At 37.5% G+C, this 27,193-nt stretch overlaps 1 protein-coding gene across 3 annotated transcripts in view; it reads right to left on the bottom strand.

Annotated features, from left to right (window-relative positions):
- The window catches only part of kcnd3 (potassium voltage-gated channel, Shal-related subfamily, member 3), a 140,526-nt gene that overhangs the window by 81,606 nt on the left and 31,727 nt on the right, over nucleotides 1-27,193 (bottom strand). The gene's annotated exons all lie outside the window — the stretch shown is intronic.

The raw sequence follows: 27,193 nt of genomic DNA, 5'->3' as shown, positions 1-27,193 counted from the left end.
CCAGCAGCAGGCTGAAGGACAGACATAGCTGATAAGAACATGAAAAAGAAAAGGCTCCTGAGCTATACATATGCTGCTACAGATCGAGCAACTAGCCAATTTCCCTTCACATCACATACTCATTGGATGTCCACCATCAATCATCCTTCATTGTCTTGCTTTGATGGATATCCATGTAAAGATGGTTCATTTTTATTATTGACTATAGGAGAGCATGAGATTGAAAAACATGATTTTTAAAAAAAAAAGAAAAAATAATCTGTCTCTGAAATTTATTGCACCACAAAAGAAAGGCTTGTGTCATATCGTCAGATGTTTAGGACTCACTCAGCAGGAGCATAAGCTAAATAAAACCACAGCACTCACATATATAACATAGTGACAGTCTGAATACATAGCGCATGTTGTAGCGAGACACTGGGGAGAGCCATACGGGCCCCTTCTGCTATCTCAGTGAGGACCCTTATTATTTAATGCCAGCAAAATTCTCTCCCCACACACAAGCACCCAGTTGGACTATATAGTTACAATATATATATATATATATATATATATATATATATAGAGAGAGAGAGAGAGAGAGAGAGAGAGAGAGAGAGTCAGAGTCAATGAGCATCTTATGGTGTTGCAAAGCTGCTCTATTCAATCTCCACCACCTCTGAACACATTCACTCACTTTTCCTTTTTTCTCAAAAGCGTTGCAAGTGTTTCATGTACATGCTCTTGTACTAACATCATACACAAAACTGAGAAAAGCCACCTACATCAGCTGCCCACATACACACACACACACACACACACACACACACACAAAACAACAAGAATGTACAGTATACTCTTATGTCAAGCTGAATTTTCAAGCTTGAAATGAAAATAAAAAGGAATAAAAAACCGGGGTACTATTTCACATCGGGCTTCATTATGCACCTCAGTACAGTCTCATTTCATTGTACCGGTACATGATTTTTAAGAGCCTTGACACAAGGAATATACTGTAGTATTCATGAAAATCCAGTAAGTTCTGTGAAACACTTGTTTCCAATGAGACTAACAACAACTGACAAGAGTTGCTCCATATTACTGACCTAAGCAAACAAATAGTTGCTATTGGAATAGGGCAAAAAACACTGCTATTTGCTATTCAGTTAGGCCAAAAAACACTTTTTTGACACTGTTGTCAAAAAAGATATAGCATAGATATAGTTTTATTCATCTGAGGGAGAAATTTACGAATTTGGTAGCTGGTGGTTGCTTGTGTGATGCAATGGCTGAGCTGCATTATTGGAATTTTTTTCTTTTTTTTAGAAAGCACTTTTTAAGTGTTTAGTTATCATTCTACCATCTACCACTGGGCCCTTAAACAAAGCCCTACACCCAAACTACTCAATTGTACAAATTATGGGATAAATGCTCTGGATAGGGATGTCAGAAATAAAATTTAATAAGATAGATTAAAGCTAGATCCAATACTAGTACCCAACTTTTATTTGACAGCCTGGAAAAAAAAAAAGGCAAATCAGGCAGCACAATACGCTGAATAACCTGAATAATAAATGATGTAGAAATTCTCGACACTATATTTCAGTCAGGGTGCTAGAGTTAGAGCATGGGCCAGTACACAACTTGCAGTCAGGTTACATTGCAAACTTTTCCCTTAAATTATTACTTACATTAAACATAATCAAGTTGAAATCATGTTGAAAGGTTGTGCTCTTTCTTCTGCTACTTAACAATATTTAAATCTGCACAATAATAATATTTTATTCCAAAAATATAGACAATAACCTAAATCATTATCTAAATCATTACCTAAATCAATATGGCTGTACTGAAATAATCATTAGTCATTGATTGATCAAATATATTACACTCTCAATCCAAAGTGTGGGAATTGTCAAAAAATATGTGTTATACATTATACAGCTTGAATATGTACATTTCAAATGTATGAATCGTATTACACACAAACTTTACACTGGAAAGAATTCAGATGAAAGCATAGTCAAGAATGGTGTTCTTTATTGAGGAAATGTTTTTTTTATATTTTAAGATTATGAATAATAAAGGCGTGAGCTACGTTAGACTTGAACTTGGATAGTTGTATAGGCTGTTTTTCTTGCTAGAATGTGCTGCATCAGCATAATCCATGCACATCACCCACTGTTTAACCCTTATTCTAGGGTCACAATCCGCATTGCTTTTAATGAACAGCATGTGGTGAGGCACATAATAATTGAATGCGGTTGGTTTCTATTACAGGAGAGTGTGTTTGCATTGGAGTTATGAATATGTATTCTTCAGACTTGAACATTTAATGGCTCCAGGATACATAAATCTACTGTGATTAATGAGAGTAGGTTGTTCTTTTGCAACCCACCCTGATAAATAATGATATAATGTTTTGGGGCTGATTTTCACAGGTTGTATTTTCATGCTTCCTTGTTCAGCCCTTACTGTATGTGAAATCCTATTTACTGCTAAAGCTCACATACATGCAATTACCTCACTTCAGTGTATGTGTACGTGAATAAAATGTTTGTCAGGGGGATGACAGTCAGCACAGAAAGTTGTTTGTGAGTAAATCAGTGTACATGATTGCACTGTCACCATCTATCCACTTTATGGCCTAGCGAGATATCCTTATAACCAACTAGCCTATGCATGTGTGATATGAGTGTTTGTGTGCGCCTTCCACTTTTGCGGTGTAATCAATAAAGTTCTGCTTGATGAATGACTTCAGGCCTCTCCATGTCGGCTTTTTGTGTTATTTAAATCAGCCGGACGGCTCCTGCGCTGCACGCTGAACTCGTTCACTGATCTCATTTCTGCATGTCAGCCTTCAGTGTTCTATCGCTGTCCAGGCTGAAATGAAGCGAAATTACCTGCATTGTTTGGTAATTAATCAAAACGTTTTTTGCATTGATGCTAAAAAAAATTACAGTTTGACATTTGTTTCATTATCAAGTCCCAGGAAACCTAAATACAAAATCAAGGTTAATGTTGGTCTTGTGGGCTCTGAGTACACGTTACAAGATATGAATAATTCGTCTTTTTTTTCTAATGAGTACATGAACAAGAAATCCTTTGCTTTTGATGTAAGGTGGTCCCAATCTTTGGTAATTTGCTAGAGTGATATCTGTGGTCTCTACTGCAATGAGAAAAGCTAACTACAAAACAAGCAAGAATGGCTAAATAATCCTGATTCTCCCTGCTGGTGGAAAGGTTGCCAGATTTCAGCCACATCAAAAATATAAATCTATAACCTTAAAACCTGGCTATAAAACGCTATGCACAAACCATACACTTCCAGTCTGAACTACTCGAAACGGACAGACCAGGGGCAGGGGAAGAGAAAGATACACCAACAAGTGTCCAATACGCCACCAACATAAAGCATTCATATTGCACCATTTAGAGAAATAAATAAAAAGTCATTTACTTTATTGACCAGGTGTCGATTGTAGACAGTGACAGATCATAATTTATACTCTTACATTATTATGATGAAAGCATGTGGTGAAATAAATTACAGCTTTTGACACTACGTTACACCAAGTTAACAACTGCTTTACAATATGCAATATGAAAGTCTGCTATAAATATACAGTACATTTATATATATATATATATATATATATATATATATATATATATATATATATATATATATATATATATATATAGTAGGAACTCCTTCTTATTAATACCGTTTAATTATCAGTCAATCATGTGATGGCAGAACAATGCATCAAATAATTCAGACAAAGATAAACACCTATAGTTAATGTTCATATCAAACCTTTGAATAGACAAAAAATGTGATCTCTGTGACTTTAACCAGGGTATGGTTGTTGGTTCCAGATGGCCTGGTGATTAGCATTTTAGAAACTGCTGATCTTCAGGGATTTTAACACACAACACAGTCTCTAGTGTTCACCCATAATTGCAAACAATAATAAGAAAAAAACAACAAACATTCTGTGTGTCTGCAGCAAGCTGGACTACTCTGTTTATGAGAAAAGCATGAGGGAAATGGCTGGACTAGTTTAAGCTGACAAGAAGTATGTAATAACTAATAAATATTCACTTCTTACAATTGTAAAGAGCAGAAATCGACATTGCATTAAAACCTGAGGTGGATAAAATCAGACCACTCCTGTCAGTCAAGAACAAGAATCTGAATCTATATGGTGGGTACAAAAGTCACTGAAGCTGTACAAGGAGAGACTGGATGTAAATAAATGCTATGTACATTTGTGCATTTAGGAATATGTCACATTGTGCTGTTTCTACAAAAATTCAAACTGAATTATCTTCAAAAGGCAACATTACAGAGTAATTTGGAGTATGAGAACAATTCAATTGGCCAATTTTAGTAGTATAAGCATAGGTAAAGAATAACAAAAAAAATTCAAAAGAGGCCAAATGAATAAATAAATATATATATATATATATATATATATATATATATATATATATATATATATATATATATATATATCTGACTTAAAAAAAAAAAAGCTATAATTCCCATCACATAAAACTGCTGAAACTAGTTTTGGACAAAATAATATTAAAATAGTTGTAACAAAAGGCTCCTGACCCACCTCTTCACTCACAGTGTGTAATATCATGCAAGTTGACTGAGCAAATTCCTACTAGAACTGCAGGCCATGTCTTTAAAGTAAAACTGGAGAAGAATCTAAATAGGAGTGTAGATTTAAAAAAGCGCCCGTGAAGCAGCACAAAGTAATTGAAGTGTCACTTCATGTGAATGTAAGTGAAGGATCAGTGATAGCGCGCTGTACAATTCCAAATCTTTTTTTTTTTTAATGCGCAATGCTCACTAGCTTTCTCGCAGGTTCCAGTGCTGTATCTGATGTTCACTCCAAGAATGCTGAATTCGAAAAAACATACAGCAAGTTGTGAGAAATGAAAGCACAAGAAGCCAATGGTGAAACATTCATGTTGCTTGTAAGTGGCGTAACACCTCAGTAATAAATGCAACTTCAACTTTTACAGTCAAAAGTAATAACGTTCTCACACCCCAAGTCAGTCTCATTAATAATTCATCAGGTCTAGCAAAGCAGAGCTTTAATTGGATTTCGTACAGGGGAAGTCGTAACCACTAACCCTGACCCTAGACCCTATTTGGACAGTATAGCTGATAATATAATGTTGATACTCGAAGGCAATTTTAATTTAAACATGTCAAGAGGTCGAAAATTGTGTGAAATTGCCTGTAGTTGTGAAAGTGTGTGAGAATGTGGGAGTGAATGGAGCCTGGTGATAAATTGATGTACCATTCACGGTGTATTCTCAAACCTCTTGTCCAATTCGTGAGATCCAAAGTTCCCTCTTAATATTTATATAATTTTTATTATACAGCACTCCTCGCTACGCAGATCTTACGAATGTCAACTGTGGAAAACTGGCCCGATATCATTACTAAACCAATGTCGAGCCCAGATGTGTGTGTTTGTGTGTGTGTGTGAGTGTGTGTGTGAGAGAGAGAGAGAGAGAGAGAGAGAGAGAGAGAGAGAGAGAGAGAGTGTGATTGCTTGTGTCAGTCATTAGCTGAGTTGAGCACTTGTCTCTATTCATTTTTAATGAGCATTGGGGCAAACCTGTCTCCATAATACAGTATTAGAGATGACCAGTCCTATACATGAAACACTGCTTGCTGCCTTTATACCCTCATCTCTCTCTCGCTCTCATTCTCTCATTCTCTCTCTCTCTCTCTCTCTCTCTCTCTCTCTCTCTCTCTCTCTCTCTCTCTCTCTCTCTCATACACACATCCCTCTTTTTCTCTTTTTCCCTCTTCATTATCCTCTCTGGTTAATGGCTGTTCTCTCTGACTGTCGCAAAGAGAACACTTTGAGAAACGATGCCCTGGTTTTCTTTACAAAGAGCTGCAAGACTTAATTAAATATTACACAATCTCACATTGGCTATACAATGGATTTTACACCATTGTATTACATCTCTCAGAAAAGAAAAGAGACATCACACAATGTTTTTTTTCCCATCTACTGAAAGTAAAGACACGTGCAAGAATTGAACAAGCATGGTAAATACGTACAATTTGTCAATTACAAGCAAAAGTGCTTACAAAAGTCCTAACAAATTTAATTATGGTGGTTGCTGTGAGTTTGAAGATGTGAGATTAATTTTCTAAGCCCTGCTAAGCATTCACATCGTACTATGACATAAAAACATTTGTCTGGGAAAACCTTTACATGTTGAAATAGACATACAAGAAATGTTTCGGTTTTGCATGTATCTCAATCTTTTAACCACAGTTACAATCTGTTTAAAAAAACGAGCTTTAAAAGATTTTAATCCACTTTTGACAGCCAACTCGGATCATGAGCATCATCAGCTTCTCTCTCATCTCCTGAGGTAAATATCAGTCTTGGCGTTTGACAAACATAACACTCGTCGTTGCTCTTGACTCATCTGATCCATCAGTTATTTGCTAAACTCTGCACAACTTTAACACGTGTATAGCATCGCTGACAGTGTGTTTGCATATTTAAACTGTGATCAAAGCACAGCCTTCAGTGCGATAGAAAAGCATACTTGCTAAGTACTTTTTTTACATCAATACATAAAGCATATTAAATACTTTTTATAACCTTCGGTGAACTGCTACAGAAGCCCCAAAAAGCCATGCATTTATTATTTTTGCTCTTTTTTTTTCTCACGTTATTTTCTCATGCAGCTATGATCTGTTTTCTCATGGAATCATTTTGTCACAAGACATTTTAAGAATTGCCTGATGTAAGGATGGACTTTACTCTGCATATAATCCTAATTACATAGAGTATTTTACTCTATAGCAGTCACAAACCCACTTAGAACACATTTACTACACAAAACAACTCTGGCAGCAGATTTAAATTTTTAATTTTATTATTTAATAATAAAATAATATATATATATAAAAAATATTTAAGCAACTTATAGAAGCCTGTTTATTGCAGATTCCTTTTTTTACAGAACTGAAATTGTCATTACATTTCAGTTGACATTAATTATGATCATGTAGAAGTTGTCACTTACTGACAGACACTAGCGCTACATTATATAAGCCAAAGTATTGGGACGCCTGATTTTTCCAGCCATGTGTGATTCTTCCCCAAGCTGTTACCACAAATTTGGAGGAACACAATTGTATAGAATATCTTTGTATGTGGCATGGCATTTTGAACTAGGAGACCCAAACCTGTTCCAGCATGACAATGCCTATGTACACACAATGAGCTCCATGAAGATATAACCTCTAATCTTAACCCTACTAAACACCTGTGGGATTTATTAATGCCCTTGTTACTGTATGAACACAAATCTCCACAAGCACACTCTTAAATCTAGTTGAACATCTTCCCAGAAGAGTGGAGGTTATTATAACAGCAAATCGGAAATAATTGAGAAATAAGATGCTCAAAAACCACATAGAAATCCACATACTTTTGTCCATATAGTGTATTTCACTTTGAGTTAGTCCCCGATGAAAAAAAAATAATAATAATAATAATAATAATTTGTTCATTCATGATGCAGTGGGCATGCCCTCTGCTTTTACTGCCACAAATAAAAAATATAATGTAATTAACAAAGAAAACATAAGAAATAATCATGAGAAAACAACTTTTGTTATGTTGAGAGCATGAGAATTAAGCGTGAATGTATGACCTTCTGTTTTCAATTTCGTAATGAAGAAGCATCAAAGCATATTACAAGCAAAAATATTAATTTGTTTGGCTGTTTAACAAAATTCATAGAAAGGTTTTGGCAGTGTGCTACTCACCTGAGCTCAAAACCCAGAATACACAACATAAAAGCTTAAACTAAATGGTCACATTCGGAAAGATTTAATCCACAGTGCGATCACACCCTGCTGGATATATTACTAGTTCATTCCCACATCACACTGACAAATATTACAGCTTTGAAACTGATTTAATATATCCTTTGTGTTTCTATTATACTCTGCCTCAACTCTTTTCCCAAATGAATTACGAATATCGTACAAAAATCATCTCATTTTGCCACTTCAGAGATCGAAAATCCGAACCTCCAAATCCTTTGAGAATTTTTTCTTTTTTTTTTCAGTCAGCACATGTAATGTGAAACACCGCACACGTACTACTGCACATCAGTCAGGAACAGTGGAGACAGGAACTTTTATTCACCTCAACAGAACTGACAAGACATTCAATTACAAGATTCACTGTGCTACTCGTGCATCCTAAGTCGGAAAGAGCAAAATTCGTAATTTTGAAGGAAATCATCCCGTTTTATTCGAATCATCACAATACGCCTCCAAGCACCCAGTAAACAGAAACTACATTATGTGTTTTTGTTGATTTGTGATCTCACAGCAGGATCTATAAGTCTGAGCTCACAAGCAGGAGCTGTTTTGTTTTTTTTAATTTATCAAACTCACAGTTAATATTTGAAGAATAAATCATTGAACATGCCAAACCCTCCGGTGAGCCTTTAGTTATATTTAACTAATTTATCTGTTTACATTCTGAATACTCCAGATATTGCATTTGCACATATGGCGTTATATTTTTTGTTAAATATTTCATTCCAAAAAGCATTAAACAAAGAGTTTTTTTAATGCCATGCTATTTTATATACTCCAACCGTGCAGTATATGGTTCTTGGTTAAAATTTTACCACAACGTTGGGAGGCACACAATTGTATAGGATGTCTTTGGCTACAGTCGATTTACATTTTTCCTTTACAAGAACTAGGAGACCCAAACCTGTTCCAGCATGACAATACTCTTGTGCACTAATCAAGCTCCTTTAAAATATGGCTTACATCTTTAGTGGTCTGCTATAGAGCTCTGACCTCTATCCTATTGAACACCTTTTGGATAAATGGGAAGGCTGACTACACCCCAGGCCTCCATCCTATACACAAGTACCCGATGTTTCTAAAGCCCTTGCGGTTGAATGAGCACAAATCACCACAACCACACCCCAAAATCATTGAATGTTTAAAAAGAACATACTAATCTTGTAGTCAGGTGTCCACACACTTTTGTCCTTATATACTGTAGTGTTTTTCTATATAAACAAACAGTATATTTGAAGCACTAAACTGAAACAAATAGAGATTAATGCCTGCATTAAACCTCTACAACATGCACCATGGTCTTGGGAAAATGGCATTTCATTTCAGTTACATAAAGCAATGACAATAAACCCCTCGACTTGACTTGAGCACAGTCACTACCTCTTAGAGTAAATAAATAACAAGCAACCTGGCATACAGAGAAGAGCTATACCCTGGTGAGCAAATTTAAATAAATACATTCTGAAACAGTAAATCAAAATCATAAATAGAATAATTTAGTGAACTCGGGTACCTTCCTATATACCAGCAAATATTATTACTAGAAAACAAAGTTTGAAAGTGGATTGCACATCTTGAAATGCAGTCATGTCCTCTTGTTATGGGATTTCTGTGCAAAACTGTACAGTTTCTTCAGTGCTGTTGAGAAGAAAGCAGTATAAGTTGATAATTACTGAAGCACAGCACTTCAGCAACTCTCAACATACAGTCCATCTGTTGTATTGAACACACTCGGGAGCTGGAATCACATCAGTGTTTGATCAGTGGACTGAATTTCAAAATGACAACACACGTGTCTGGACCTGACCAGAGATTACAGGTTTTATGTTTTTTCGCAAAAAGAACTCATGAGAAGCACCTCAACTCAGTCAAATTTCCTGAAGATGACTGTGGCTGGATCAGCCTAATACACAGACACACACACACACACACACACACACACACACACACACATGCACATACACACGGAGCCCATGGCCTAGTGATCAGTCATATTCATTATTATATATAACACAAAAATAAAGCTGCCGGAGGGACCCGAGCTGCTGCCTGGTTTCATAATGACGGTTATTTACTGAGTGTTCTTCTAATCAAATTATAAAATCTGCACTGCCTGACAGATGGCTTAAGATCACTAAAGTGAGCATCAATATGTCAGAGAGAGGGCGCTTTCCCTCTGTCTCTCTCTCCCTCTCTCTCCCTCTCTTTCTCTCTTTCTCTATCTCTCCCTAGCACGCTCCTACCCAGGAGTCAAAACAGAATCATATTTTTGTAACATTCCCTATAAATCCTCCATGCATAATACATTCTAAATGCATTCATAATGTGCTGTATTCCATGAATTCGTAAGCAATGAAAACTTTTCATACTGACTGAGTTTGTCAGAAAACATCATAAGACACATAACAGGGTGAGAGCAACTTTCAGCACTTTCTAGATAATCTTAACTTTACAATGATGCTGACCCTGCAAAATGTACAACTATAATATGAATAAAAGTAATGTGCATAACTATAATATTTACAACTGAAATGTGTAGTAATATAATGTGTATACATTTATTTGGAATAACTATAATATTTAAAGCAACAAGTCTATCTACCCATCTATCTATCTATCTGTCTGTCTGTCTGTCTGTCTGTCTGTCTATCTATCTATCTATCTATCTATCTATCTATCTATCTATCTATCTACCTACCTACCTACCTACCTACCTACCTACCTACCTACCTACCTACCCACCCACCCCCAGGAATAACTTTATGACCCCCCGATTAGGCATAACATTATGACCACCTGCCTAATATCGTGTCCCCTTTTGCTGCTAAAACATTGCTGGCCTGTCAAGTATTAACAGCATTGACTTCTTCAGCAATTTGAGCTACAGGAGCTCATCTGATGGATCGGACCACATGGCCCAGCCTTCACTCCCCACATGCATCATTGAGCCTTGGCCACCCATGACCCTGTCGCTGGTTCACCACTGCTCCCTCCTTTGACCACTTTTAATAGATACTGACCAGGAACAGCCCACAAGAGCTGCAGTTTAGGAGGTGCTCTGACTGACTCGTCTAGCTGTCACAATTTGTCAATTGCCAAACTCGCACAAATCCTTACACTTGCCCATTTCTGCCTATTTGCTGTATAATATATCCCACTCACTAACATGGCCTATGATGAAGAGATAATCAGTGTTTTTCACTTCACCGGTCATAATGTTATATTGTCATAATGTTATTCGGTTGGTGTATAACTGAAATGATATCACCTTTCATGCTCTAATGCCTTTTTCTATTATATTAGTCTAATAGACATACATTTCACCTTGCCTGATTATGTTGAAGTGTTTTGCATTTTCTCCCTTTGGGTTTCCTTTGGGGTTTTTTTGTTTCTTCACACATTACAAAATATAGGTTGTACAGTAAGTGTGTGCGTAAAGGTCCCCTGGTGGTCTAGTGGTTAGGATGTGGCGCTCTCACTGCTATGGCCGGGTTCGATCCCCGGTCAGGGAACCAACCCCAGCCACTCTTAGTGCTGGTCCCAAGCCTGGATAACTGGGGAGGGTTGCGTTAGGAAGGGCATCCAGCGTAAAAACATATGCCAAATCAAACATGCGGATGATCGGCTGTGGCAACCCCTAACGTGAGAAGCTGAAAGAAAGTTTTTAGTAAGTGCATGGTGCCCTGCAATAAACTGGCTAAATTCTCCCACCCGTATTGATAAGTCATGTCCTAGCACAGCTCTAAGCAGTGAATTCATTCACTGAAGATGAATGAATTTATGAATTAATTTTTGTAATGTTTAAAATACTATCACTTAAATCTCATGTTGTTGTTTTTTCTCACAGGAACCCAAATGCACTTCTTAATACACTGTATGCAGGAACATGAGATCTGCTCTGATGTATTTCAACAGTTTTAGGTCTTACAGCCCTGCATTATATACACATTTATAATCTATGATGTGCCTGACCCATAGTAAGTGTTGTGCATATTTTCATCATGGAAAAAGGAGGTTTTTATACCATAGCTGACACTGAACATAAATAGTTTTCAGGGCACAGAAAGAAAGAGAGAGTGAGAGAGAGCTTGTGAGTTATGAGTTATATCTCTTCTGGTGGTGGTTTCTAGGTTGTAAATAAATACATTTTTCTATAATAATGTCATCGGAGGCATACACACCCCATCACAACCTTTTACTGCAGAATAATAAACCCAGGAAGGCCAACAAGGGCATACTGTTTCCTGCTCACACCTCTAGTGACTGACCTGAGAAATGTTTCTGATGTCTAAAGAGAGTAGTCTGGGCAGTGATACTCGACACACAAGGCTGTATATGACATCACTGAGTACCTAAAACACTGTTATGGCTTTAGCATGCACTGCAAATGAAAGCAAACTACTGTAGGAGATATAAAAAGATTCAGGTGTACACAAAGCATGGTTTAAATACACTATATAGACAAAAGAATTTGGACACCTGAATTGCTTTTCAGCCACTGTTACATGGGTTGGAGTGGAAGATCTTGAGTGGTCTGCTATAGAGCTCTGACCTCAACCCTAAGGCCTCTTTACGGTTTATCATTACTTGACTTTTCTAACACCCTTTTTCGCTGAATGAACACAAATTGTATGACCACAGCCACACTCCAAAATGTAGTGTGGCATCTTCCCAGAAGAGTGACGGTTATTATAACCTTAGCAAATGGAAACGTAAAATTTGATTTTCAAATAACACATTCAATAGTAATTCTCTGATGTTCACAAAACATTTGTCCATCTAGTGTAACTGCAGTACGGAATATAATATGATGGGAAGTACCGGTATGAAATCAATTAATACCGGTTAGATTTAAAAGAATGGTACATTCAAAAATGTTTTTTTTTTATACTACATCAGTTTACCAAGAATTACAGATTGTGTTTGAATGATTGGCATTGGCAAAAAGCAAGTTCATGTTATCACTTATGCTTGAGCTGCTGCACACATTTGTTCATCTTCAAGACCACCATATCACAAGATAAACAGTTTGCACACAGCCCCTCTGTAGGTATTACTACAGAAATCTTAACAATTTAGAACATGGGTGTCCAATCTTTCCCACAAAGGGTCGGTGCAGGTTTTCCTGAGATCATAAGATTTAAAAAGGTAGAATTTGGCGTGGACTTGCTTGGCTGGAATGAAAACCTGCACCTACACGAGCCCTTTGTGGAAAAGATCGGACAACCCTGGTTTGGACTAATCACATTCACATGAACCTACTTAGTCCCAAAAAACTATTCTGACTTATCAGAATCCTCTATTCAGCATGTATACGAATATGGTACAAGAGTATATACAGTGTGCAAGAGCGAAACTGGTCAATAATACTACAGGACAGGGGCAGACCTTGTCCAGACACTCCCTCATTAACAATAAGACTGAGCGAAATGCCTCAGATGTTTACAAGCCTTGTGATCTGTCATCTAAATCTTAAATTGCAAATTCTATATATTCATTAGGTGACCTGACATTGTAAATTCATCAGGCATTTTAATGCATAAATGTTGGTCGTTTTGCAATAATCACATTTTGCACACACCCAAGTGAAAAATTCTTAGCTGCTTTACAAGGCTATTACATTCAAAGACACAAAGCTGAGAACATTCAGGAGTCCAAAAGACTTAAAGAGAGCAATCTAAAGAAGCAGAAAAAACACAGTGCTGGCGTGTTTCATTAGTTCACATGCTAATATGAGGCATGAAATGGATCCGTGTAAATGCTGTCCTCTAATTACCACTTACACACACACACACACACACACACACCTACTGAAAAGCTCAATGTCCTTACCTGCCCTTGTGCTCTATTCTCTTTTCAAATATCACTAAAAATGCCATGGTCTCGAAGAAGAGCTGCAGAATATGAACTAAAAAATTATATCATGATGACTAGATGAGCTGTGATTACTGAACATAATAAATACATTTGATTTAGAAGTATGAATTCGCAGTAAGAGTAGTTTGTATGTTTAGATATGACACAAAAAGCACAAATCAATGAATCTAAAAACAAGCATATTTTGCCCTGACGCACTTCACTCACTAGTCAATGTCTTGTGCTGTACCTGGTGTATAACCTAATTGCCTTTATACCCTACAAAGTGCAGTCCATGTAGTTCATATGGTTTGAGATTGAGAGGTTTGACAGGTGTTTAAGTACATTGCAATATCCGTTTTAATGTGGTCAACTAAACAACGTTTTTAGCAGATATCTTTACATACTAACAATTTGTCAAAAAAATCATTAATAATTAGTGTTTATTCATACAAAATGCCCTATCTTTGCGATGACACTCAACAGGACCATGTCCATCACAAAATTCTTACTTCATCTTTCCAGCCCAGAATCTTGACCAATGCAGCCTCCAAATGCAAAACAAATAAAAGGTTTCACATGCATACTCCATGCTAGTACCAATGATTTTTGCTATTCTGTATCTATGCAACAGATGCCCATCATATTCTGAAAAACAAGCTGATCGGCTCCCAAGACCATGCACACTTACCGATCCCACAATTAGCCTGCTGACGTCAATCAACCCAAAAGCCCGGCTACGGGAAACTAATCAACCCCCCACTTCCACTGCTCATTCCCTCTTGCTGCACTCCCTTTTTCACTTTGTTTTTTTTTTCATTTGCACATGCTTGACCCGTGCACGCTGCTCTTTGTGTAGTACGACAAAAATCCTGTTTTAGACTCTGCTGCCTTTAAAAAATAACGATTATATTTCACCCTGTAGGTCTTGATCCCAATAATCATTTGGCTGATTTCTACGGCAGACTGTGTGCTATTTCTTTTATATTTCTGACATTGCAATGTCTGTATTTGTAGCTGTCCTGTGAGTTTTGCATAATCTTATTTTTCCTATTATTAGTTGCTTCAAAGCCGTGGTTAGTTGCTTCAAAGCCCTCTGAGATTTCATGAACAATTTCTGACACTACTAGAGATATGCTGTTGGCTATCTTTGGTTGCAGTGAGCATGTAAGAAATAACACATAGAGCAAATAAATGTAACAGCCTTCGCCTTCAGGGTACCACCCCAGCAAATATCACTTCCACATACTTCCTTGTGTTTTATTTCTCTTATACAAAAAACGAATGCAAATGAATAAATCTCCGCTTCAGTAATAATTACATATTTAAGATTGAGAAATGTTTCGATTTCTCTTTAAACACGTTAAAGAGACAAAAAATAATCACAGCTGTCATTTTATCATTTTTAATTTCATAATATATAAAGTCCTCTATCCTTATAAAACACTGTGAATATCTGGACAAACAAAGGACAAGTAAAAGTATGTCCACAAATGTCATCTTATGTAAAAGTTATATTATACAGTAATCCCTCGCTTTGGTGCGGTTCGAATCTCGGCCGGTTTATCACGGAATTGCATTTGCCACATGAATAATTAGTTTGATATTCCCGGTCTCTCACGGATAGACCAAAAAACTTATAGGGAATTGTTTTTATGTTCAAATAATTAAATTCATTAATAAAAATATAATTATTAATTATAAAATGCTAATACAAAACAATACTCTACACATATAATAGCATTTTTGGGGTGGCATCCGTTTATAGCAGGCGCTTTGGAATTACTGTATATTATAGTTTAATATTATATTCTCAAAAACACATAAATAACATTTTTCTTGGCTTCACTATTGTTTGCTTTTCAAATGGAACCTGTCTGAGCCATGCTGTTATATGACCAATCAGATTTAGGAATTTGACAGCAATGTGGTGAATGATAAATCACAGCTAGATGTGGAGGTAATAGAGGCAAAGAACCACATCATGAACATTATGTAAAAACACATACAAAATGGATCTACACACAGCTAGCCATGGATTATCACGTTTATGATAGGCTCATTTGCCAGCATTGAGAAGTTAAAGATGTCAATGATGTTTGCAAAGCAAAACTGACAGAATGGATTAAAACAGCTTTTGGTAGTTACTTTACATACAGGTGTTATAATAAATCCATAACAGAGATGGTGGACGTCTCAGTTACTGTGCATGAATTAGTGCTGCATTTCTACTAATGAAGCTGTGAGTGTTAATTTATTGTGCTGTTTCTTTTTTACATTTCAAACTCTGTTCATGACTATAACTGTATGGTTTCATTCATTCACAATGATAATAAAACAGATTAAAACTCCTTTTAAGACAATCAGAGTGGAGCATTCAGACAGATCATGGTTATAAGTCACAATAATATATTCTGCAGATCTCCTACAGAATTCTTATGATTCAAAGAATTCTTTAATGGTGTGTGAATTGTATCTGCGAAAGCAAAATCGGGCCAGAGAGTGCTCAGTATAAAGACACCTTAAGGCTGTGTTTGTTACACATTATGAGATTTCAATGTGCGTCAGATCTGTACACCAAGTAATGGCTTTTCTTCTCTCGCTGTCGATATTTCTTTCTTTATTTCTCATTCACTTTCTATTTTTTAGGTCTTGTAAAATGCTCTTGAACTCTACCAGTCACATTTATATCCTTCTGCACTAACGGAGTATTAACATTGAGGGGTTATCTCAAACATAGACCAAGTCTGAGGTTAATAGACTTCAATTTCCATCCGTTAATCTTCACAGGAACCTAATATGTTGAATGATCTTCAATTTTATGCTCAAAAGAGTCGATTTCATATCAGTGTTAAATGAAGCTTTTATGGGCATGTGCTGGTGGTTTGGTGTGCTCAGTTGGACGTCACAGTGAATCTATTCTAACCTTCGACAGACATATGTGTGGACAGGATAATGCTGTAGTAGTGTGGACACATCCTCTTTCTTCTCTTCTCTACTTTACCTCAGTCATTTTATATTTACAAAAACGTGGATGAATAGTTAAGCAGAACAGTACACATTATGCTACACTGTGACCTCTTCCCCCCATTCTCTCTCTCGTTCTTCTCTCAGTGCTGTAGATGAGAGCACATTAAAGTTGCATGGAAAGGAAATTGAAAAATCCCACTTTGGTGCATACAAATGAAGCCCTTTTATTTGGCTCTGGATGAACACAAAAGAAAGCAGAGAGGACGAATGCTCCATTACGTTGTGCTGTCTGCATCGGTCACTAAATCAAACCTGTGAATGAAGGAATCATTCAGTGATTCCAGCTAATTACATCCAGGAGAAATTTTGCAAAGAAAAAAAGTACCATCATCTCATATGGGTCGGTCCTAAGAGTAAGCACACATGAAGACATATACACAAAATCTGGGAAGAATTTAGTCAGAAGGTCATGGCGTAATCCTGACTTTCATCTAGTGAGTAGCTCATTTCTTCCTTTGCCAGCCTCGACGTCCCCTCTGCACCTTTCTCCGTGTCACTCTTCCTCTTGCTAAGATTGCTGTCACTTCCCCTTAGCTGAAAGGATCAGTGGTCACATCATGTAATTAACCTCACCTGTATTTGCCGCCCGCGCTGACTGGAGGATCGAGCTGACACCCAGAGACAGACATTGAGGGATAAAGAGAGTGAGAATGAGGTGAGTGAACGACAGGAGGCTATAGCTGTCATATCACACTTCCCTGTCGTGTGTCGTATCACAATTCAATTTTATGCCAGCAAGGAATCTAGATATACTATCTACACTGGTTAGACACACCAGGCACTCACCTGGACCTGCTCAGTTATTCATGTGGTGGCAATGCAAAACATTAACTCGTACACATACAGGCTGAAAGCTGTTATCACAAATTGGGAGGTACACGATTGTATAAGATGGATTCATTATCACATCTATGGATTCATGAGCATTAAAACTTCACTTGAACTATGAGACCTAAACCTGTTCTGGCATGACAATACTCCTGTGCACAAAACGAGTTCCATAAAGATATAGTTTACATGGGTTGGAATGGAGGATCTTGTGTGGCCTGCATAGAACTCTGACCACAGTACTCACAAATCTCCACGACCACACATCAAAATCTAGTGGAACATCTTCCCACAAGAGTGGAGGTTACTGTAACAGCAAATCGGGACCAAATGTGCGATGAGATTAAAAAAACACATACATATCTTTTGGTTCGGTGCCCACCAATATTTGTCAATATAGTGTATGTAATTTCAGTTTATTTGACTGAAGGCTAGTTATTGGTGTCAGTTCTTGAGGGAGGAAATGTCGTATTTATCAGAGAAGTCCGATGAGTATTGCCAGTGTAGTTCAAGTTAAATCAAATAACCACTCTTTACACTGATGCTGAGCAGAAAAGCATTTCAGAACTCAGCATGTTAAATCTTATGCAGATGGACAACAGCACAAGATTACAAGATAAGGTTCCAGCCCTGTCAGACAAGACTACACTGGACACAAGCTTGACAAAAAAAAAAAAAAAAAACAGGGGGCAGATTGGAAAAACATTATCTGGTCTGATGAATCTAGATGTCTGCAGCAACATGCAGATGGTAGGGTCAGAATCTGGCATCCACAGCTTGAATCTTTGAAACCAGCTGCCTTTTGTCAACAGTTCAGGCTGCTGGTCATGTAATGGTGTGGGGGATGTTTTCCTGGCGCACGATCAGCTCCTTAAAACCAACAACATCAGATATTTATCTATCTAATTTTGTTACTCTTCACACACCATATTCTGAAGAATAAGGTGTTCTGATAAACTTCAGTGGTCTACTTCAGTGGTCTACCTAGTCACCGGCACTTTTGGGACGTGGTAGAACTGGGGATTAGTGCAGCTAACAAATGTGTCAGAGAAATTGTAATGCAATCACGTTAACTTGGACCAGAATCTCACCTTGTATATTCAGGCCTTAAAAACCTGAGGCTGTTCTGAGAGAAAAGAAATGTCCTAAGCAGCATTTGCATGGCGTTCCAAATCAAGTGGCTGAGTATGCGTAAAAGCTCAACAAAACAGGGCAACTGTTGTCGGAGCGAACCCTTTATTTTTAACTGTTTCCTAAAGGTAATCGTGTCCTTTTTGCATTGAGACATGTGGCAGTTAAGATAAATGCCAGCTGTAAACAAATTGCACTTTCATGTTAAATAAGTTTATAAAAAACTCCCATATGTTCTCCCTAATGTATGTGTGTGAGGAAAAGAATAACAATTGTCATGAGGGTCTGAGCCAACATGAGCCACCAGAATATTTTCAGTACTCTTGTAATAAATTTGACAAGTCTCTAGAACTCTACTTGAGGGGTGAATACCAGAATACCAGTACTCCTGAAACTATTGCTTTTATTGCTGTTTTGATGGTGGTGGTGAAGACTGCTGTCTGAAATGTTTTCGCACTCAGATTGAGAAAGTCATAGTATATGATTTACATCATTTTCATACTTCAAATCCATTCAGTGTTCCATTGCACCCTGTGATTGGAGACAATGTTACCCTCGAATGTTCATACAGTCTTCAGAGAAAACTCCAAAAATAATTTTGCTTTGGAAGATAGATATGAAATAACAAGTGCCTTGTTTCAACCAGCTGCAGTCTACAGTGTGTGCATGTTCTGGCACAGTTTACTAGAAAATGTTTAATTAAAGGCATCAAATTAAGTTGAAGTCACCCACAGATGTCACCTAATCCAAAGTGACATCACATGTTTATGGTTACAAAAGTTTAAAATAGAGCTTCAACAATTAGTCAGAAACCTCTGCGACAGAACACGAACTCATTAGGCACTCGTATCGAAACAACCCTTGATTAGCTGTCTAAAATTGCAAGAGAGTGAAGACAAACAAGCTGACTTTGCTCAAGGACTGCGTGGCATTTGCCATGCTGAGTTATAACATTTGTCTTTGTTTTTATCAGCGCTTAAAATAAGACATTGAACAGGAGAGCAGACAAACACTTTCGAGACGATACTGATCCATCATCGGATCACTGCTGTCTGGAGTATCAGTTTGTGTCTGTCTGTGTTTATGTGTAACTCTAGATGGTGAATTATGACTTATGCCTAAATAACAAACATTGTTCCTTCTAAAATTCCACAGAAAGGATTGCAGATAGGGGCACACCTAGTGACATTTAATGGAAAATTGATCTCATTCTTGAAACATATAGTGATCTGAGTTTGTGATTCAACTTTATTGGCTCCCACTCTGTCCTTTATTTGAACATGCATATACATATATTTTTATTAGGTATCGTAATTTCCAGACTATAAAGCGCACCTTTGTATTTTACAAATATTTTTATTTTTAACATAAATAAGCAGCACCTGTGTATAAGCCGCAGTCTGAAACTAATGAACTTTACACAGGCTTTACAGAAAGACAGTGTCGGTTACACGTGTAATGGGTGAAATATGTTGTGGCTCCTTTAAGAGCAGAGCGGCATTTTGGGAAAAGCACGTCACTGCATTCTCCCGGTATTACTGCGTGCGTGCGTGTTTGAGACTGAGGATTATGTGTTTATTATTTTCTGATGCTCATTTCTAAGTTCCTTTGGCTAACCCATAACGCTGTTTTGGAAACCTGTCTGTGGAGTTTATCTTTTGGCATCGTCGTGTGTTTAAAAATCACCACCGGTGGAAGTTTTTTCTCCCGAAGCCGTGCAGCTCAGAACACAGGTGAGGTGCGTTTTTTCGTTTCCGTTCGGAAATTTCATTGGTCTAATGTTATGGGGTTCAGTTTTTTGGCTTGAAGTTTGTGAAACCGGGAAAAACCCAGAAAAATCCATAAATTAGCCGCTTCGTTGTTTAAGCCGCAGGGTTCAAAACGTGGGGAAAAAAGTAGCGGCTTATAGTCCGAAAAATACGGTACATATTATTTCATTTTATTTCATTTTCTTTTTTTTCCTTTTTTTTTTTTAAGAAAGAGCCATTTCAGTTTGAAAAAGCAAAAAGGCCAATTATATGGACAATTATAAAGCAATTTAATGCTATAACCAGGTAGAAAATGGGACAGCTTTACAAACTCACTTGTAGTTCAGTGTACTGTATTTATGATGCAGTATGCAGTAACGCTGCCTAACAGCTCCAGGATCCCTGAGCTCTGCTTACAGTCTGTAGAGTTTGCATAGCCTCCCAGTGGACTAGCTAGTCTAAATTGGCAATACATGTGAGTGTGTGTGTGGCCAGGCATGCTGTTCAAGATAACGTACAGCTTCACAGCTTTACAGAATATCTGAAAATCAGTAAATGAATATTTATAGCTAGCGTGAATGGGCCAGATTTGAATAGCTCACTTGCAAAAAACCATACATTTTCTTGTTTTAGTAAGAACAGTGCAAAAAATAGCTTAATAGTTTCCCCAACTATTGTTATAATATCCTTCACTATTGAAGATAGTGACTGTGAAGATGTTTCATTAGATTTTTGTGTGTACTTGTCGAGATTTGTGCTCGTCATCTACAAAGGTGTTAGTAAAGTACTGATGTAGGTGAGGTGAGGAGACCTGGGGTGCAATCAGTGTCCAATTCATCTCAAAAGTGTTCAGTTGTTGTTTTTCTTGGCCTTCAGCTTTTTGCTCAGGATATGGTCTTCATGCTTATGTTTTTTCTTTAAGTTGGTTTGTATTAGTTATTTTATGTTTGGCATTTAAGTAAAAGAAAATATCAGCACTTGCATTTGCTCCCCACTCCTTACATAATAGTATCTATTAAATATAGTAATATGAAAGCAGTTTCTCTTTAAAGATGGTTTAATTTACATAATTGGACCTGTAGGACTAGTTTTATGGCTTTAATTCGCTTTTTTTCCTCCCTATTTTCTTGCCCAATTCCCACCCATCTGCCAGCTCCCCCCTTCCAAAGCTGCAGGTGATTGGTTAGAGTTGTTTTTTCCAAGTACAGGCATAAAATATGTAACCTTGACGCTACCCTTTTCTTTTTTTACCAATCAACATGGAAATAGCTTGTTTTCATTGTCAATACTTATACTACTCCACTCTCAGTATAAACTCCACTTTCTGTACTTAATTATTTTCAGGTATTTAACTGAAACCCATTTCCAGGTTGTTAAAATACTTTACACTCCAATCAGATGTGTTTCCTCAGACAGAGAGTACAGAGACTACAGTAAGTGCCTGTTGGTAAAATCTGTGTATGGTCATTTCAGGAAAAGGTCCGACCATATGCAACTTTGGTGAATAACGTGTGTTCTCTTGTTGTTATTATGTTTTTGGTTCTGAAAAGGAAATCATTTGGTCAACAGTTAACAGTGAATCGAAACCCATGAGCCTGAGGGCACTCAGCCAATCAGAGCCATTGCGGTTGAGTTCCAGTGTTACATGGTTGGAATGAGACGTATAGTGGGAACGTCGGGGAGCTGAATAATGCATCAGCGGCCTGCGTGCTTTCAATAAGCGAGGGAGGGTGAGAAAGATAAACGAGTGTGAACGTCTGTACGATCCATCAACATTATTGTGCTGGTGGCAGGATGGCCGGAGCAGAATGTGAAGATGTTTCTACTGTCAGATCAAATATGCACAAGATGATCTCTGACTCTGCCACGGAAAAGAGCAAAGCTACATGTGGTTTGTGGGAAATCTGCCTTAAACAAGGGCACTTTGAAAGGTGGCTCAAATATTTAAATAATGAATATTACTCAAATATCGCCCGATTGTGTAGAGATCATGATCTATTTTTTATGTTAAAGTCGATGTCCTCCTGTAGCTGCCACTTACATTAATGTACACTTTCACATCCTGCCATCATTAAGCAGTTATACTAAACAAGAAATTTGCACGTGATTTCATCATAAAGCAATAAAAACCTGGAATGCAACTTTTTATTCCTTGAGGTTACAATTACAAGTACAGTGCAATCTCAGGGGTCAAATATCCGCGGCTTGTTTTAATAATTTACATCAGCGCTCTGAAATAAACAGGTTTTATCTCTTCGGTTTGAAATGAACATGCAGTCTTATTTTCTCAAGTGTTTGCTTGGTTCGATAGAGTTCTAGCTCTCTGGGGGGTCTTTAATGGTGCATTATTTCTAAGTATACAGATGGCTTTGAAGTGTTCCTCCATCTGTAGACTTTATTACTTTAAATAATCCACATGATTTTGTGATTGACACACGATATTGCTCACATGTCATGTGATAAATAAGTCATAGGAAATGTTTAGAATGGTACGTATGGCATAAACGACACAAGCCTTTAGCCATTTTATGTTCAGTCTGCACAAAAATTCTATCTATCTTTATAGTGCAGTGAAGTGCAAGTGCAGGATCAGCTATGATGCCTTACTCCTGAAGCAGAGAGGGTTAAGGGCCTTGCTAAAGGGCCCAACAGTGGCAGCTTGGGTGTGCTGGGGCTTAAACCACCAACAATCCAGTCTGTAACCCACAGTCTTAACATTGAGCTTACCCATCTACCACACAAGCCAACAATGGTTCAGGAAGAACAGTGTCAGAACAACTAAAATACTGCCTGAATAATAAAAATACTGTAATAGGTTGACCGATATGGGTTTTTCCCTGGCCGATGCTGATGCTAATATTTGATGCCGATTTTTTTGCCCGACATGTTTGGCCGATTTTCTTTTTTCCCCCTTTATCTCATAAAATCTAATAGTTAATAAATAAAACATAACACAGAAAATTGCTTAAATTCAACATTTATTGATCAACACAAGCCTCTCCAATGCACTTGTTAGCAGTTTTTGGTCCCTGTGCCTACCCTAAACTACAGCTGGTTAAAGACTCGCTAACAATACAGTTCAAAAAATGTGCCCTCATTGTCTCTTCAAATTTTATTCTCAATTCTCATTCTCTCTCAAAATGTTATTCTTATTCTCTCTCCAAAAGCAGCATCCTATTTAACCAATGAAATCTACAAGGCTAGATTAAAAACGAATGAACAAAATGGAACATGCTTGTTGTCATTCTTGTTCTTGTCTTTGCAATTTAGCAGACATGATTAAAAAAAATAATAACGAGAATCTATTAGCAATGGCAAAGGTGTAAACGGTGCTTGATTTATATATTTACACTTCTAGCTCTTCCGGTTTCCTGTTTGGATGCGAAATAAAGATTACTGGCACCTGATGGTATGGGAAAGTTATGCTCTCTCACGTGAGCGCAGAACGTAAACGCACGGTTTGGTGTGACAGATGCGCCTGCTCAATAATTTGACTGATGCCGATTAATTAAAAATGCCAAAAATTAGCCAGATTCTTAGGTCACCCTCTAGTACAGGTAACAAAAATACTGTCTGAATAATCAAAATACTGTCTAATAAATATCCAGTCAGAAAGAAGAATAGAAAAAAATACTGTGGGAATCACACCTGGGTAATAAAAATACTGTAAGGATAAAGTCTACATAATATAAAATGCAGTCAGGATATGTTTAAATAATAAAAATACTGTCAGAAAAACACCTGAATAATGAAAATACTGCCTGAATAATGTCTTATACAATTGATGTTTGAATAATGTCAGTACAACATGAATACTCTCTGCATAATGACTCAATTAGAAAAACTGTCTGAATGATGTCTGCACTAACTACGAGGTGGTGCATGTAAATATTCTGCCCACTTTCAAAACTTTTTTTGATAGAATAGTTAATCAATTACAGTGTGTACATAAATCAAAACTAATTGGCCGGGAGAATTGCCTTCGGACAGAAAATTTGTGCAGGCTCTGTTTTTTTTCTGCTCAGTGTGTCTGATGGAAGCAATGATGCGTGTATGTTGTTGAGGAGATGACGTGTGTGTGTGTGTGTGTGTGTGTGTTGTGGGCAGGCAGAAACACGACCCAAATTGAGTGTAAATTGGTTTAGTTATTATTATTTGTGAAAAACTGGGAGATAACTTTATTTTTTATTTAAAATAAACATAGACTCGTGTTTTACAGCCACACCTCATAATATCTGCTTATGATTGAAATCAAACACAAACACACACACACACACACACACACACACACACACACACACACACACACACACACACACACGCACGCTAACTGTACATATACAATCTACTAACTAATCATTGAGCCTAATTAAGATGCCAGGACATGTCATTCAAACACTTATTACCCATAACATTTTTTAATAGCCAGTTCTTCCCCAAACTTTCATATAGTGATCCCCACCCATGGGTGGTCCTTCCCCAAACTGTTACCACACATTTAGTGGCTCACTATTGTAAAGGTGATGTGGTCGCGTTACATTGTTATTTTACTTGAACTAGGAGACCCGAACCTGTCACAACATGGCAATACCCCTGTGCGCAATGTAAGCTATATGAAGATTTTGTTTACATGGTTTGGAGAGGAAGATCTTAAATGGCCTGCTATAGAACTCTGACCTCAACCCTACTGAACACCTTTGGGAAGAACTGGAATGCTGACTGCAACCCCAGGTCTCCTCACCTACATCAGTACCTGACTTTCTTAATGTACATGTGGCTGAATAAGTAAAGATTTCCACAAACACACTCCAAATTCTAGTGGAACATCTTCCCAAGATAGCAGTGGTTATTAATACATATCTTACAGTCCACAAACCTTTGCCCATATAGTGTATCTCTGGCAATTTTTCCCCTCACACTTTTTGATGTAGTTTTATTTTAGTCAAGTGGATAAGTAAAGTGCTACAGAGCTCCACTGGAGACATCCCACCTTAATAAAATTAATTGATTGCCACAATTTAACACGTGGGATCAGGATTCTAAAAACCACAACTTAGTAAGGCATGAGGATGAGATCAATAAGTCAATGGAACAAGATAACAAGTCATGGCCATGATTTAGCAATTCATTAGAATGAGATTAAGTAATGGACATGGCTTAGTAACACGAGGGAACATACGTGATCATTGCACCGCTCATAAACCTGGGTGCACGTTTATACAAGGTATTACGGTATTTACTGAGCGCTTTGGGCAAGAAATCTACTGTGAATCTGTTTAAAATGTAGATACATTTTAAAAATGCACAGTAGGAATGTCAGCAACAGAGTTCTGTAAAATGATTTTCATGAAAACTGCACTGAAGGTATTGGATTTAAGCGAGTTTTCGGTTCTCTTTTTCAGTATCCTGCAGTGTCTGCAGTTTACTAAGCAAAAAAATGATAAAAAAATATTCAAATATACCTGAAACTAACACTATATGGACAACGGCTTGTAAACACCAGAGCAAAAGTTTGCTATGTGCTTTTTGAGTCCACATTTGCTTTTGTAACAACCGCCACTGTTCTGGGAAATGTATACACATATAGTCTTTTACAAATGTCTCATTTCAAGTGTTTATTATGGTACCAATAATTCCTGACCTTCTCTACACTTTAATACATGAAGTACACCTTAAAAGTCATAGCCAAATCCCACTCACAAGCAACTTTTCATCTATCGAGTAGCAGCTAGCATGATGGGAGTGTGAGAGTTAACACGTGCTTCCTCGTTGACGCATTTCTTTTTTAACTGTCACTTATTCATCATCATATGGCAGCTGAATGTGCTTGGCAGCAAATGGAAAAAATGATGTGTGTATGCGTGCATGAAAACAAAAGCATAGTGGAAAAATTCCAACAGGAACTATTCTTCATACTAGTTCTAGAACCATAGGAAAGTATGACAACTGACTTAGAAGGAGATGGGTTAAAATGACAGAAAGAGAGAGAGTGAAAGAAAAGGGGAGAGAGAGAGAGAGAGAGCACTCTCAACTCTCATTTATGTGTTTTTTTAATGGAGGCAGGCGAGATCGTTGTGCTAAGAAGCTGTCCCTTTAGCCAGGGTGTCTGTAAGCCTCTTTCTCTCTCTCTCTCTCTCTCTCTCTCTCTCTCACTCACACACACACACACACACACACACACACACACACACACACCTACACAAACACAGTACCGCTAAGACCTCAGTGGAATGCAGAATGCTTACAATGATCGCATCTGCATTTGCCTAAAACCTTGGCCAATTTGTTTATAGTACTTTTTCCATTTAAGTGTGTGTGTGTGTGTGTGTGTGTGTGTGTCTTACCATAAGCATTTCAAAGCACTTCTTTCTCGAGATACTGTGCAAATGATAAATAAACACGGTTTGACTTGATTCTGACAACTTGGATCGCACACACACGCACGCACACACGCACACAACCACACTCAAATATGTGCACACACAACCACATGCAAATAGTTTAGTGCTGTGTGGTAATTGAGTGTGAGCAGAAGTAATGAAGGTTAGATACGAGTCTCTCAGAACTGTGAGCTTCGTTTATTCTTAACACTCTTAACCCTGTGGGGCTCATCAGCAGTAGCTTTCAACTCACTCTCTCTCTCACTCTCTCTCTCTCTCTCTCTCTCTCTCAGACTCTCTCTCTCTCACACACACACACTGTAAGAACAGGTGATCATTGTAAG

This window comes from Silurus meridionalis, chromosome 17 (genome assembly GCF_014805685.1).
Source record: "Silurus meridionalis isolate SWU-2019-XX chromosome 17, ASM1480568v1, whole genome shotgun sequence".
Lineage (NCBI taxonomy): Eukaryota > Metazoa > Chordata > Actinopteri > Siluriformes > Siluridae > Silurus > Silurus meridionalis.
The sequence above is the reverse complement of the archived record's forward strand: the minus strand, read 5'-3'. Positions and strand labels throughout refer to the sequence as shown.